The sequence below is a fragment of the Mizuhopecten yessoensis genome, unplaced genomic scaffold, assembly GCF_002113885.1.
Source record: "Mizuhopecten yessoensis strain PY_sf001 unplaced genomic scaffold, ASM211388v2 scaffold9351, whole genome shotgun sequence".
In the NCBI taxonomy this organism is placed as follows: domain Eukaryota; kingdom Metazoa; phylum Mollusca; class Bivalvia; order Pectinida; family Pectinidae; genus Mizuhopecten; species Mizuhopecten yessoensis.
The window spans coordinates 20,187-35,921 of record NW_018408004.1 but is presented as its reverse complement, the minus strand read 5'-3'; the positions used below and the strand labels follow the sequence as shown (position 1 = coordinate 35,921).

Genomic DNA, 15,735 nt, shown 5'->3' with positions numbered 1-15,735 from the left:
GATCACTTGTCGTATACTTAGTCTGTAATGTCGCCCTAAGTGTTTTTTTCCATAAGTATTATCATAATTGAAGAAAAAGAAAAAAAAAATGATTTCAACTACACCGAAATTTGTCAATCACTACCACCTGTGTGTACAGTGATACATGTTTATGTCCAAAGCTAACAAAGGTGTGCCCAATTTTGATCAATAGCATTTTTCATATTATTAATAATGGCACCTTACACATAATGTTTTTGGTAAAACAGTTTTTATATTGGAACAAACATTATTGTACAGTAAATATGTAATTGATTTATTTTCATTAAAAAACTGCAATTGTTCACAAGATCACTTCTCCGATCTAAAACATCTATCAAGGTAACTTTCCTAGCTATCATAAAGTTACCTCTCCTTAAAATCACATTTACTAAGGTAACTTTCTTCGTTATCACAAAGTTACCCCTCCTTAGTATCTCATCTATCAATGTAACTTTCTTCGTTATCACAAAGTTACCTCTTCTTAGTATCTCATCTATCAAGGTAACTTTCTTAGTTATCACAAAGCTACCCCTCCTTAGTATCTCATCTATCAAGATAACTATCTTAGTTATCACAAAGTTACCTCTCCTTAGTATCTCATCTATCAAGGTAACTTTCTTCGTTATCACAAAGTTACCCCTCCTTAGTATCTTATTTAGCAAGGTAATGTGACCTTGTTATCACAAAGTACCCCTCCTTAGTATCTTTTTTAGCAAGGTAATGTGACCTTGTTTTCACGAAATTAACCCTCCTTAGTATCTTATTCAGCAAGGTAATGTGACCTTGTTATTATAAAGTTACCCCTCCTTAGTATCTTATTTAGCAAGGTAATGTGACCTTGTTATCACAAAGTACCCCTCCTTAGTATCTTTTTTAGCAAGGTAATGTGACCTTGTTTTCACGAAATTAACCCTCCCTAGTATCTTATTAAGCAAGGTAATGTGACCTTGTTATTATAAAGTTTCCCCTCCTTAGTATCTTATCTATCAACATAAACTTCTTAGTTATTACAAAGATACGCCTCCTTAGTATCTCATTTATCAAGGTCACTTTCTTTGTTATCACAAAGTACCCCCCCGTTAGTATCTTTTTTAGCAAGGGAATGTGACCTTGTTTTCACGAAATTAACCCTTCTTAGTATCTCTTTTAGCAAGCTAACGTGACCTTGTTATCATGAAGTTAACCCTACTTGGTATCTTATTTGGCAAGGAAATGTGACCTTGTTTTCACGAAATTAACCCTCCTTAGTATCTTATTTAGCAAGGTAATATGACCTTGTTATCACGAAGTTACCCCTCCTTAGTATATTATTTAGCTATCACGAAGTAACCGTCCTTAGTATCTTATTTAGCAAGGTAATATGACCTTGTTATCACGAAGTTACCCCTCCTTAGTATATTATTTAGCTATCACGAAGTAACCGTCCTTAGTATCTTATTAAGCAAGGTAATGTGACCTTGTTATTATCAAGTTACCCCTCCTTGGTATCTCATCTATCAAGGGAACTATCTTAGTTATCACCAAGTACCCCTCCTTAGTATATTATTTAGCTATCACGAAGTAACCGTCCTTAGTATCTTATTTAGCAAGGTAATGTGACCTTGGTTTCACGAAATTAACCATCCTTAGTATCTTATTTAGCAAGGTAATGTTACCTTATTTTCACGAAATTAACCCTCCCTAGTATCTTATTAAGCAAGGTAATGTGACCTTGTTATTATAAAGTTACCCCTCCCTAGTATCTTATTCAGCAAGGTAATGTGACCTTGGTTTCACGAAATTAACCATCCTTAGTATCTTATTAAGCAAGGAAATGTGACCTTGTTATCACGAAGTTACCCCTCCTTAGTATCTCATCTAGTTATCACCCGTCAATGTTACCTCTACTAGTTATCACCCATCAATGTTACATCTCCTAGTTACTACACCCATCAATGTTACATCTCCTAGTTACTACACCCATCAATGCTACCTCTCCTAGTTATCACCCGTCAATGTTACCTCTACTAGTTATCATACCCATCAATGTTACTACTAGTTGTAACACTCGTCAATGTTACCTCTACTAGTCATCAAACCCATCAATGTTACCTCTACTAGTTATCACCCCCATCAATGTTACCACTACTAGTTATCAGACACATCAATGTTACCTCTACTAGTTATCACCCCCATCAATGTTACCTGTCCTAGTTATCAGCCCCATCAATGTTACCTGTCCTAGTTATCAGCCCCATCAATGTTACCTCTACTAGTTATCACCCCCATCAATGTTACCTCTACTAGTTATCACGCCCTCAATGTTACCACTCCTAGTTATCACCCATCAAAGTTACCTCTCCTTAGTATCTCATTTATCAAGGTCACTTTCTTTGTTATCACAAAGTCCCCCTCCTTAGTATCTTATTTAGCAAGGTAATGTGACCTTGGTTTCACGAAATTAACCCTCCCTAGTATCTTATTAAGCAAGGTAATGTGACCTTGGTTTCACGAAATTAACCCTCCTTAGTATCTCATCTAGTTATCACCCGTCAATGTTACCTCTACTAGTTATCACCCCCATCAATGTTACCACTACTAGTTATCACACCCAGCAATGTTACCACTCCTAGTTATCACCCATCAATGTTACCTCTACTAGTCATCAAACCCATCAATGTTACCACTCCTAGTTATCACCCGTCAATGTTACCTCTACTAGTTATAACACCCATTACTGTTATCCCCCCTAGATATCATACCAATCAAAGTGACCTCAACTAGATATCATACACATTTATGTTATATCTCCTAGTTATCACAACCATCAATGTTACCACTACTAGTTATCACACCCTCAATGTTACCACTCCTAGTTATCAGATACATCAATGTTACCTCTACTAGTTATCACCCCCATCAATGTTACCTCACAAAGTTACCCCTCCTTAGTATCTCATCTAGTTATCACCCGTCAATGTTACCTCTCCAAGTTATCAGACCCATCAATGTTACCTCTCCTAGTTATAACACCCATCAATGTTACCACTACTAGTTATAACACCCATCAATGTTACCTCTACTAGTTACTACACCCATCAATGCTACATCTACTAGTTACTACACCCATCAATGTTACCTTTTCTAGTTATCACACCCATCAATGTTACCTCTCCTAGTTATCACCCGTCAATGTTACCTCTACTTGCTATCACACCCATGAATGTTACCACTACTAGTTATCAGACACATCAATGTTACCTCTCCTAGTTATCAGACCCATCAATGTTACCTCTTCTAGTTACTACACCCATCAATGTTACCACTACTAGTTATCAGACCCATCAATGCTACCTCTCCTAGTTATCAGACCCATCAAGGTTACCTCTACTAGTCATCACACCCATCAATGTTATCTCTACTAGTTATAACACTCGTCAATGTTACCTCTCCTAGTTATCAGATACATCAATGTTACCTCTACTAGTTATCATACCCATCAATGTTACCTCTCCTAGTTATCACACCCATCAATGTTACCTCTCCTAGTAAGAACACCCATCAATGTTACCTCTCCTAGTTATCACCCGTCAATATTACCTCTCCAAGTTATCAGACCCATCAATGTTACCTCTACTAGTTATAAAACCCATCAATGTTACCTCTACTAGTTATCACCCGTCAATGTTATCTATTCTAGTTATCATCCATCAATGTTACCTCTACTAGTTATCACCCGTCAATGTTACCTCTCCTAGTTATAACACCCATCAATGTTACCTCTACTAGTTATCACCCATCAATGTTACCTCTACTAGTTATAAGACCCATCAATGTTACCTCTACTAGTTATAACACCCATCAATGTTACCACTACTAGTTATCAGACCCATCAATGTTACCTCTCCTAGTTATTACACCCATCAATGTTACCACTACTAGTTATCACACCCATCAATGTTACCTCTCCTAGTTATCAGACCCATCAATGTTACATCTCCTAGTTACTACACCCATCAATGTTACCACTACTAGTTATCAGACCCATCAATGTTACCTCTTCTTGTTATCAGACCCATCAATGTTACCTCTCCTAGTTACTACACCCATCAATGTTACCACTACTAGTTACTACACCCATCAATGTTACCTCTCCTAATTATAACACCCATCAATGTTACCACTAATAGTTATCAGACCCATCAATATTACCTCTACTAGTTTTCACACCCATCAATGTTACCTCTACTAGTTATCACACCCATCAATGTTACCTCCTCTAGTTATCACACCCATCAATGCTACCTCTCCTAGTTATAACACCCATCAATGTTACCTCTCCTAGTTATCACCCGTCAAAGTTACCTCTACTAGTTATCACACTCATCAATGTTACCACTACTAGTTATCAGACCCATCAATGTTACCTCTCCTAGTTATCAGACCCATCAATGTTACCTCTTCTAGTTACTACACCCATCAATGTTACCACTACTAGTTATCAGACCCATCAATATTACCTCTCCTAGTTATCAGACCCATCAATGTTACCTCTACTAGTTATAACACTCGTCAATGTTACCTCTCCTAGTTATCAGACACATCAATGTTACCTCTACTAGTTATCACACCCATCAATGTTACCTCTCCTAGTTATCACACCCATCAATGTTACCTCTCCTAGTTATAACACCCATCAATGTTACCTCTCCTAGTTATCACCCGTCAATGTTACCTCTCCTAGTTATCAGACCAAACAATGTTACCTCTACTAGTTATCAGACCAATCAAAGTTACCTCTACTAATTATCATCCGTCAATGTTACCACTCCTAGTTATCACCCATCAATGTTACCACTCCTAGTTATCACCCATCAATGTTACCTCTCCTAGTTATCACCCATCAATATTACCACTTCTAGTTATCACCCATCAAAGTTGCCTCTCCTAGTTATCAACCATCAATGTTACATTCCTAGTTATCACCCATCAATGTTACCACTCCTAGTTATCACCCATCAATATTACCACTTCTAGTTATCACCCATCAAAGTTACCTCTCCTAGTTATCAACCATCAATGTTACATTCCTAGTTATCACCCATCATTGTTACCACTCCTAGTTATCACCCATAAATGTTGCCTCTCGTAGTTATCACCCATCAATGTTACCTCTCGTAGTTATCACCCATCAAAATACCACTCCTAGCTATCACCCATCAATGTTACCTCTCGTAGTTATCACCCATCAATGTTATCTATCCTAGTTATCACCCATCAATGTTACCACTCCTAGTTATCACCTATCAATGTTACCACTCCTAGTTATCACCTATCAATGCTACCACTCCTAGTTATCACCCATCAATGTTACCCCTCCTAGTTATCACCTATCAATGCTACCTCTCCTAGTTATCACCCATCAATGTTACCCCTCCTAGTTATCACCCGTCAATGTTATCTATCCTAGTTATCACCCATCAATGTTTCCACTCCTAGTTATCACCCATCAATGTTACCCCTCCTAGTTATCACCCGTCAATGTTATCTATCCTAGTTATCACCCATCAATGTTACCTCCCGTAGTTATCACCCATCAATGTTACCTCTACTAATTATCAGACGCATCAATGTTACCTCACCTAGTTATCACACCCTCAATGTTACCTCTACTAGTTATCAAACCCATCAATGTTACCTTTCATAGTTATCACCCGGCAATGTTACCTCTACTAGTTATCACACCCATCAATGTTATCTCTCCTAGCCATTACACCCATCAATGTTACCTCTCTTAGTTATCAGAACAATCAATGTTACCTCTCCTAGTTATCACATCCATCAATGTAACCTCTCCTAGTAATCAAACCAATCAATGTTACCTCCCCTATTTATCACACCCATCAATGTTACCTCTCCTAGTTATCAGACCAAACAATGTTACCTCTACTAGTTGTAACACTCGTCAATGTTACCTCTACTAGTTATCACACCCATCAATGTCACCTCTCCTAGTTATCAAACCTATCAATGTAACCTCCCCTAGATATCAGACCCGTCAATGTTACTTCTCCTAGTTATCACACCAACAATGTTACCTCTCCTAGTTATCACAACCATCAATGTTACCACTCCTAGTTATCACACCCATCAATGTTACCTCTCCTAGTTATCACACCCATCAATGCTACCTCTCCTAGTTATCTCACCCATCAATGTTACCTCTCCTAGTTATCACCCAGCAATGTTACCTCTTCTAGTTATAAAACCCTTCAATGTCACCTCTCCTAGTTATCAAACCTACCAATGTAACCTCCCCTAGATATCAGACCCATCAATGTTACCTCTCCTAGTTATCACACCCATCAATGTTACCTCTCCTAGTTATCACCCATCAATGTTACCTCTCCTAGTTATCACCCGTCAATGTTACCTCTCCTAGTTATCACCCGTCAATGTTACCTCTTCTAGTTATCACACCCATCAATGTTACCTCTCCTAGCCATCACACACATCAATGTTACCACTCCTAGTTATCAGACCCATCAATGTTACCATCTCACCCATCAATGTTACCTCTCCTAGTTATCACCCTTCAATGTTACCTCTCCTAGTTATCACCCGTCAATGTTACCTCTTCTAGTTATCACCCATCAATGTTACCACTCCTAGTTATCACACCCATCAATGCTACCTCTCCTAGTTATCTCGCCCATCAATGTTACCTCTCCTAGTTATCACCCAGCAATGTTACCTCTTCTAGTTATAAAACCCATCAATGTTACCTCTCCTAGTTATCCCCCGTCAATGTTACCTCTCCTAGTTATCACCATTCAATGTTACCTCTCCTAGTTATCACCCGTCAATGTTACCTCTTCTAGTTATCACACCCATCAATGTTACCTCTCCTAGTTATCAGACCAATCAATGTTACCTCTCCTAGTTATCACACCATCAATGTTACCTCTCTTAGTTATCACAACCATCAATGTTACCACTCCTAGTTATCACACCCATCAATGCTACCTCTCCTAGTTATCTCGCCCATCAATGTTACCTCTCCTAGTTATCACCCAGCAATGTTACCTCTTCTAGTTATAAAACCCATCAATGTTACCTCTCCTAGTTATCACACCATCAATGTTACCTCTCTTAGTTATCACAACCATCAATGTTACCACTCCTAGTTATCACACCCATCAATGCTACCTCTCCTAGTTATCTCGCCCATCAATGTTACCTCTCCTAGTTTTCACCCAGCAATGTTACCTCTTCTAGTTATAAAACCCTTCAATGTCACCTCTCCTAGTTATCAAACCTACCAATGTAACCTCCCCTAGATATCCGACCCATCAATGTTACCTCTCCTAGTTATCACACCATCAATGTTACCTCTCTTAGTTATCACAACCATCAATGTTACCACTCCTAGTTATCACACCCATCAATGCTACCTCTCCTAGTTATCTCGCCCATCAATGTTACCTCTCCTAGTTATCCCCCGTCAATGTTACCTCTCCTAGTTATCACCCATCAATGTTACCTCCATCAATGTTACCTCTCCTAGTTATCACCCAGCAATGTTACCTCTTCTAGTTATAAAACCCATCAATGTTACCTCTCCTAGTTATCACCCATCAATGTTACCTCCATCAATGTTACCTCTCCTAGTTATCACCCTTCAATGTTACCTCTCCTAGTTATCACCCGTCAATGTTACCTCTTCTAGTTATCACACCCATCAATGTTACCTCTCCTAGTTACCACTCCTAGTTATCACACCCATCAATGTTACCTCTCCTAGCCATCACACACATCAATGTTACCACTCCTAGTTATCAGACCCGTCAATGTTACCTCTCCTAGCTATAACCCATCAATGTTACCTCTTCTAGTTATCACCCGTCAATGTTACCTCTTCTAGTTATCACACCCATCAATGTTACCTCTCCTAGCCATCACACACATCAATGTTACCACTCCTAGTTATCAGACCCGTCAATGTTACCTCTCCTAGCTATCACCCATCAATGTTACCTCTTCTAGTTATCACCCGTCAATGTTACCTCTTCTAGTTATCACACCCATCAATGTTACCTCTCCTAGCCATCACACCCATCAATGTTACCACTCCTAGTTATCAGACCCATCAATGTTACCTCTCCTAGTTATCACCCGTCAATGTTACCTCTCCTAGTTATCACCCATCAATGTTACCACTCCTAGTTATCACCCATCAATGCTACCACTCCTAGTTATCACCCGTCAATGTTACCTCTCCTAGTTATCACCCATCAATGTTACCACTCCTAGTTATCAGACCCATCAATGTTACCACTCCTAGTTATCACACCCATCAATGTTACCACTCCTAGTTATCACACCCATCAATGTTACCACTCTTAGCTATCACACCCATCAATGTTACCTCTCCTAGTTATCACACCCATCAATGTTACCTCTCCTAGTTATCAGACCAATCAATATTAGCTCTCCTATTTATCACACCCATCAATGTTACCTCTCCTAGTTATCAGACCAATCAATGTTACCTCTCCTAGTTATCACACCCATCAATGTTACCAGTCCTAGCCATCACACCCATCATTGTTACCACTCCTAGTTATCACCCGTCAATGTTACCTCTCCTTTGTATCACATTCAGTCCCTTTGTTAGTATTGAGGATTTAAGTATGTTTCGTTGTACACTCATTTCTGGATATTTGTTATATGTTGTAGTGTGTTTAAACATATCCCATAACTTTAAAATTATCTGCAGTATCTTGTTTACTTCATGTAGTAGTATATAATAGCAAAAAGTGATGCATATTTACTGCACTAAATAAAATAAATACTTTTTATGATGTATAAAAGAGGTTAATATGTTAATATTTGAAATCTTTTTGACACTCTCAAATATTGACGCCTTAAAATCATATCTGTGTTGGCCATATTGTACAGTATATGTCTATGATCGATTTGGTAATCGTGGTTTACATTTGTATAGTTTTAAAATGACATACTGTCCTCAATATGTATAATACATTAAGGTGCAAAGCGGTCGTTATGTCCGTCTATGTCAAATTTCATATTTTTGTAATAATGATTCATTATTGTAAGAACATATGTTTGCTTATAATATAGGAAATATCTATTTTGTTTATAAATATTTGTAAATTTGTTTACATGATAGTAAAAAAAAGTCTATTCAAGGCCCTTGTAATATTATATGCATTTGTACAATAATGTTAAAAATCACTTTTTTGTGTGATTGAAAGATTACACAACATTCAATATTTGACCTACACTGTTCGACTGGACTGTTTTACAGTCCCGGTTCCCGATACATATGTTATTATATCGTGTAGACTATAATTTTATTACAGTTAGTGTGACAGGTTGTTATCGAGAGTTATTTACAAATACGTTTTAACCGTCAGCCAATTCCCCTACTGTTTAAGAGGATCGGTAAATGCATTTTGATTTAAGGCAAACAAGCACTTTGCAGCATAAGTTATTTTAAAGCATAGCTTTTTCACAGAACTTTTCTTCACAACTGGCTTCGGTATCACAGACGCACAAGCTGACTTTGTCTCCGAACTCAAGGTCAGCGTCCTTGAATCGTTATCACCAACAACAAAAAAACAATAATTAGACATTGTCTTTCCTACTAGATTAATATACACGCACATGTAAAACAGGGTATCTGGCTTTTTTAATTAGATATTCGTGTTGTTTGTACAATAAGCCTATATATCGTGGTTTGTGTGTGTTAAGTTAGATTTTGCGTCATGCTCCGTGATAATAATGACAACCTAGATAATATTTCGTTTAAACAACAGATATTTTATTACGTTGACATGAAATTGTTAGTAATTTCTTTCCTGATTTTAGTTGTCAGCAGTCAGACAATGACAAGATCGGAATATTTTACCACATATATCATATGCTAAAGAATGCCTTACAACGAAAAATGTATTTTAAATAATCTGTACGCACTTATTCTGTGGTATATTGGGAATCTCTAACTGTACATGTTCATAATGTATATATCAAACAGATTTTCATTATTTTTTTCTGAGAAAATGTCAATACATAATTTATTCTATGACCTTTTGTTATTTTGTTTATGATTACTGTTTAGTTGGTGGTATGTTCGCAGTCACAAAAGACAGCGAGAAATAAAACAGCCAGTGAACAAAAACACCATAAATCATAAAACTCTGGGACTATATTTGCCGGTTCCCCGATCGGACGTGAAAATAAAAAGGTACGGAGTTACCCACCCGACCNCCACCCCCGTCCCCTGTTCTGTTTTAAACATGATATTGGTTAATTGGGACTATGTTTTTTGGTGCAGATATTTTTCCAATACGCATACGAAGATCCCTTTGATTAACCATGGCAACGAAATTGCGTTGCTATGCAGAAATAGTAAAAATATGGTGTTTTTGTACATTTAGCTTGCAGAAATGAAAGCCACTGCATGTGACAAACAAAAATCCCCTTCTACGAATAAACACTGGTACATGTATGACAATGTTCAAGCATGTCAAATATTTATTTGTTTGTTGCATGCAGAGGCTGTGTTTAGTTAAATTCCTTCAAAATGGCAAATCTTCAACCAAATAGCGCACACCAAACGACATCCAGTCATTTTATTATGAAAATGCGGGTTTATTTCTCTCTTTGTCCTGCCATATTTCCTTAACTAGTTGTCTGCTGAATTTGAAAGTTCATATTTGCATGTAGCAACTAATTCAAAATCCCCATTAAGGCCGGAAATGACCCTTAAACTACAATGTACCTGTATTCGCGACAACCGCGAAACATAAACCCGTTTTTGCCGTAAGAAGTATGACTACATCTATTTTGTATGTGACGCTCGGGCACTAAAATCATTCTACAGGACAGAGCTATACTGTAAAAATAAGATTTCTACCACTATTGCCCGTGTTTATCAACTCTCAGACGCTTGATTATCTGCACTTCCGGTTGATTAACAAGCTATACAGTTGATTAACACGCTACGCAGTTGATTTACACCGTCCGGCATTTTGATTGGCTGAAAAAATGCACTTTGACCCCGCACTACTTTTGAATCTGAACTGTCGACTATCAGCATCAACATGGCCGGTTACCATTGCTGCCGCTGGTACAGATAGATGATCGGATGAAGCATTGGGGGGGGGAGAGAAGGGTGAAGTTTTTGATATTTCAAATAACCTGGGTTTCCGTAGTTTTGAAATCAGACTGGAGTCCAGCGGTAAGATGGTCACCCAGGCCAGGTACAGATTCGATATAATCCCTGGGCGGGTCATCCCACCGGAATGCCCCTCCCCAGACCCTCCCCCAGACCATAACAAAGTTAGGCTCCGCCTCTTCTCGTCAAGAAGAATGCCCCATTCTGCCAATTCCCCCATCAAAAACGCCAAAAAATCTACCAGATTCTGATGACGATCTCATCAACATTGAAACAGATAAATTCATTAAAGATAAACAAAACAGGAACACACAGAAAAGACCGAATCTGACATGAACAAACTGTCAGAATTTCTCTGCCAAAACCTTAAGGAGTAATTTAAGGCATTTCAAAAAGTGACAGAAGTCATCAAAACAAAACAAACACAAATTGAAAAGGGGTGGGGAAGGGAAATTTAGAAAATAAAGCTGATCCTATTTCTGATGAAGACATCAACAAATTATACAAAACAAAGCAGTTGGGTAATGACAATCCTGAATCCCTCTTACGAACCGTCTGGTTCAACAACACCATACATTTCGGAATGCGGAGCATTACAGAACATCACGAAATGAAATGGGGTGATGTGGGCGTGTGTAACGACTCGGGAAATGACCAAAACCAGACCAGGTTCCAACCCAAGAAATGTTAGGGCACTACCCCCATGGACATGGTCTACTTCCGAAAACCCCTCCCGCTGTCCCGTGGTCGCCTTCAACCTATACAAACAACACCGGCCAGTGACATATTGCTTAGACGACCGTCCATTTTATAAATCAGCCAACAGCAACATGTTAAAATCCCAAAAGTGGTATAAAGCACAACCAGTCGGCGTAAACAAACTGGGAACATTCATGTCGACTATGGCAAAAATGCAGGTATGCACAAATGCACAACCTATATAGACCTTCAACTCATAACTTACATACAAATAGGCTTAAAAGAGTCGAAAAGTGTCTATACATCGATTCAAATTCCGCGATTCATTCAATTTCAAGCACAAGCCGGCAGTTGCCAACATTGAATTTAACTTTCATGTCTGACGGGGTCAAAATCTGGATCGACTGCTGCGCCCGCAAAAAGACTAATAAACCATAGCGCACAAAACTAATTAGGCGTTTTAATTTTTATATGACGTAGAAAGCCATGATGTATTATCTAGATAGAATTGTTAATGGAAAAACAAAGTATAAAGTTTTTGATGCATAATGATAAATGAGATAATAGTTGAGTAGGTTTGTTATATCTTGTTCATACTATTATATTGCCTTTCTGTCACATTATTTAAATTTGTACTTTTTACTCATAAACAGTATTAGTAGCAATGACCTGTGCACATAAATGCACATGGACTTTTGGTCAAAGTCTGCTCTTACTGTACATATGATATACTGACTGTGGCTATGCTTTATTTAATAAGAAAATAATTGTATGTGTTGGATGTATGATTGTGAGTTGTTTGTGTATTGTTATTGTGATGTCCTATGATGAGTTTATCCCCTTTGTGTTTGTCATGTTGGAGGTATCTCCCCTTATCCTTTAATTAGTATAACTCTTTATAATTTTTCATTTCAAAGTATCCTTAAATTAATTAATCATTATTGGTGTAACTACATTGTATATATGATCAAATTTTGAGCCACTCATGGAAAGAATTTATATAGGCTTGCCTGTTATTCAATCCATTTGACTATAACATCTGTCAATAAAATTTGCTGAAATGAAAAAACTACCTAGCACAGAAGTTGAATGATGCAGGTAGATCTATCTAGATAATAGGCCAACAGTAAACAGCTATTAATTAACAAACCATACAATTAACAATAAGCTAGATTCTAGTCAAAACTGGTTGAAGATAGTGACTAACCTCAGTATTAAAAATTATAAAATCCAATCACAATAAATCTAATCGGTCACATCTTATCATAATTTTGCACAAAATAGCCCAAATCACCAGACTTCTATCGCATTCTATTCTAGATTTCAGGTCATCGCAAAATCCAGAATATTAACTCCTACTCCAGTCTTAACACCAAACAACACAAGGCGATATCAGATGTCATATCCAACGTGCGATTGTGGCTTCGACTTCACAATCAAACAGATCATCCAGTAGACTGTTACGATGACAGATCAACGCCATCACTGTCATTTCAATGGACCAATATATGGTGGAACATTTCACGTTAAAATAAACCATGCTGCACCAAAACGACCACGAGTGCTGTACTCTGACGAAAGTGAAGAAAGAAGAAGCTTTCTAGTCCAGAATCCCCGCCAATATAAACTTTGTACTATTTATAGCTACATGGACTAAGCGGCCTAATCAAGCATTTTCACGGTAGACCCTCCGCGGAAATAGTAAAACAGAAACAGTTCGATTTTGACAGTTTTTATTATTTGTTACATTATCAAATGTACATTTTTTTTTTATATATTCTTGTTTTGTGAAACGAAATAAATGTTTCATGGCGCTTAAAAATTAAGCTACGTGTTTTGAATATCAATGACTTTATCACAATCTTTTATATATTACTACGCGTGTACTGCGCACTCGTGAAAAATATCAAAATATTAGCCACACTCGTAAAATATATATGGTATTACTGAAGACACCATTAAATATCCTCTATATATTTTAAGACTAATTCTAAATGCCTCCGTGCAATGTCAAGCCACTCATGGAAAGAATTTATATAGGCTTGCCTGTTATTCAACCATGTTTTATGTTTTGGAGGCTGACATCATAACGGTATTAGCTAACCGTGTTTCAATTTTGGTAGGCTGACATCATAATGTTCTTGGCTGACCGTTTTTTATGTTTCGGAGGCTGACATCATAACGTTATTAGCTGACGGTGTTTTATGTTTGGGAGGCTGACATCATAACGTTATTAGCTGACGGTGTTTTATGTTTGGGAACATGGCATCATAGCGTTATTAGCTGACCGGGTTTTATGTTTGGGAGGCTGCCATCATAACGTTATTTGCTGACCATGTTTTATGTTTTGGAGGCTGACATCATAACGTTATTAGCTGACCGTATTTTATGTTTGGGAGGCTGACATCATAACGTTATTTGCTGACCATGTTTTATGTTTTGGAGGCTGACATCATAACGATATTGGCTGACCTTTTTTTTTATGTATGGGAGGCTGACATCCTTAAGTTTTTAGCTGACTGTGTTTTATGTTTCGGAGGCTGACATCATAACGATATTGGCTGACCGTGTTTTATGTTTGGGAGGCTGACATCATAACGGTATTGACTGACCGTTTTTTTTTTATGTTTCGAAGGCTGACATCCTAACGTTATTAGCTGACCGTGTTTTATATTTGGGAGGCTGANGGAGGCTGACATCATAACGTTATTAGCTGACCATGTTATATGTTTGGGAGGCTGACATCATAACGTTATTAGCTGACCATGTTATATGTTTGGGAGGCTGACATCATAACGTTATTAGCTGACAGTGTTTTATGTTTGGGAACATGACATCATAACGTTATTAGCTGACCGTGTTTTATGTTTGGGAACCTGACATCAAAATGTTATATTCTGACTGTGTTTTATGTTTCGGAGGCTGACATCCTAACGTTATTAGCTGACCGTGTTTTATGTTTGGGAGGCTGACATCCTAACGATATTGGCTGACCTTTTTTTATGTATGGGAGGCTGACATCCTTAAGTTATTAGCTGACTGTGTTTTATGTTTCGGAGGCTGACATCATAACGGTATTGGCTGACCATTTTTTTTATGTTTCGGAGGCTGACATCCTAACGTTATTAGCTGACCGTGTTTTATGTTTGATAGGCTGACATCATAACGGTATTGACTGACCGTTTTTTTTTTATATGTTTCGGAGGCTGACATCCTAACGTTATTAGCTGACCGTGTTTTATGTTTGATAGGCTGACATCATAACGTTATTAGCTGACTGTGTTTTATGTTTGGGAGGCTGACATCATAACGTTATTAGCTGACTGTGTTTTATGTTTGGGTGGCTGACATCATAACGTTATTGGCTGACCGTGTTTTATGTTTGATAGGCTGACATCATAACGTTATTAGCTGACCATGTTATATGTTTGGGTGGCTGACATCATAACGTTATTAGCTGACCGTGTTTTATGTTTGGGAGGCTGACATCATAAAGTTATTAGCTGACCGTGTTTTATGTTTCGGAGGCTGACATCATAACGTTATTAGCTGACTGTGTTTTACGTTTGGGAAACTGACATCATAATGTTATATTCTGGCCGTTTTTTTATGTTTCGACGTCATCAGACCTTCTGTGGATTTGCTCAAAGGTGCAGGCAGTTTTGCCACATTCAAACATATCACTTATTTGCAAGTTCTGTAAGTGTTTACATAAAACATTTTGTATATGTATGTTACACAAGTCGTACTGATACGAACAGCTCCAAGTGTGTGCGCGAAACAATGTTTAACATTGAAATAACAAATATAAACTTCCTAATCGGTGCCAATTC

The 15,735-nt window shown here is 37.8% G+C and overlaps 1 protein-coding gene across 4 annotated transcripts in view; it reads left to right on the top strand.

Annotated features, from left to right (window-relative positions):
• Window positions 1-13,578, top strand: part of LOC110457863 — an 85,243-nt gene extending 71,665 nt beyond the window's left edge. For 2 of the 4 annotated variants that reach the window (XM_021509308.1, XM_021509309.1), the window contains exon 17: window positions 9,542-10,110. The gene's annotated coding sequence lies outside the window, so the exon portion shown is untranslated. Of the gene's footprint in view, window positions 1-9,541; window positions 10,111-13,222 lie in introns of those variants that run through there. The other 2 variants (XR_002463727.1, XM_021509310.1) reach the window with 2 other exon arrangements.
• Window positions 13,579-15,735: the final 2,157 nt, after the last annotated feature.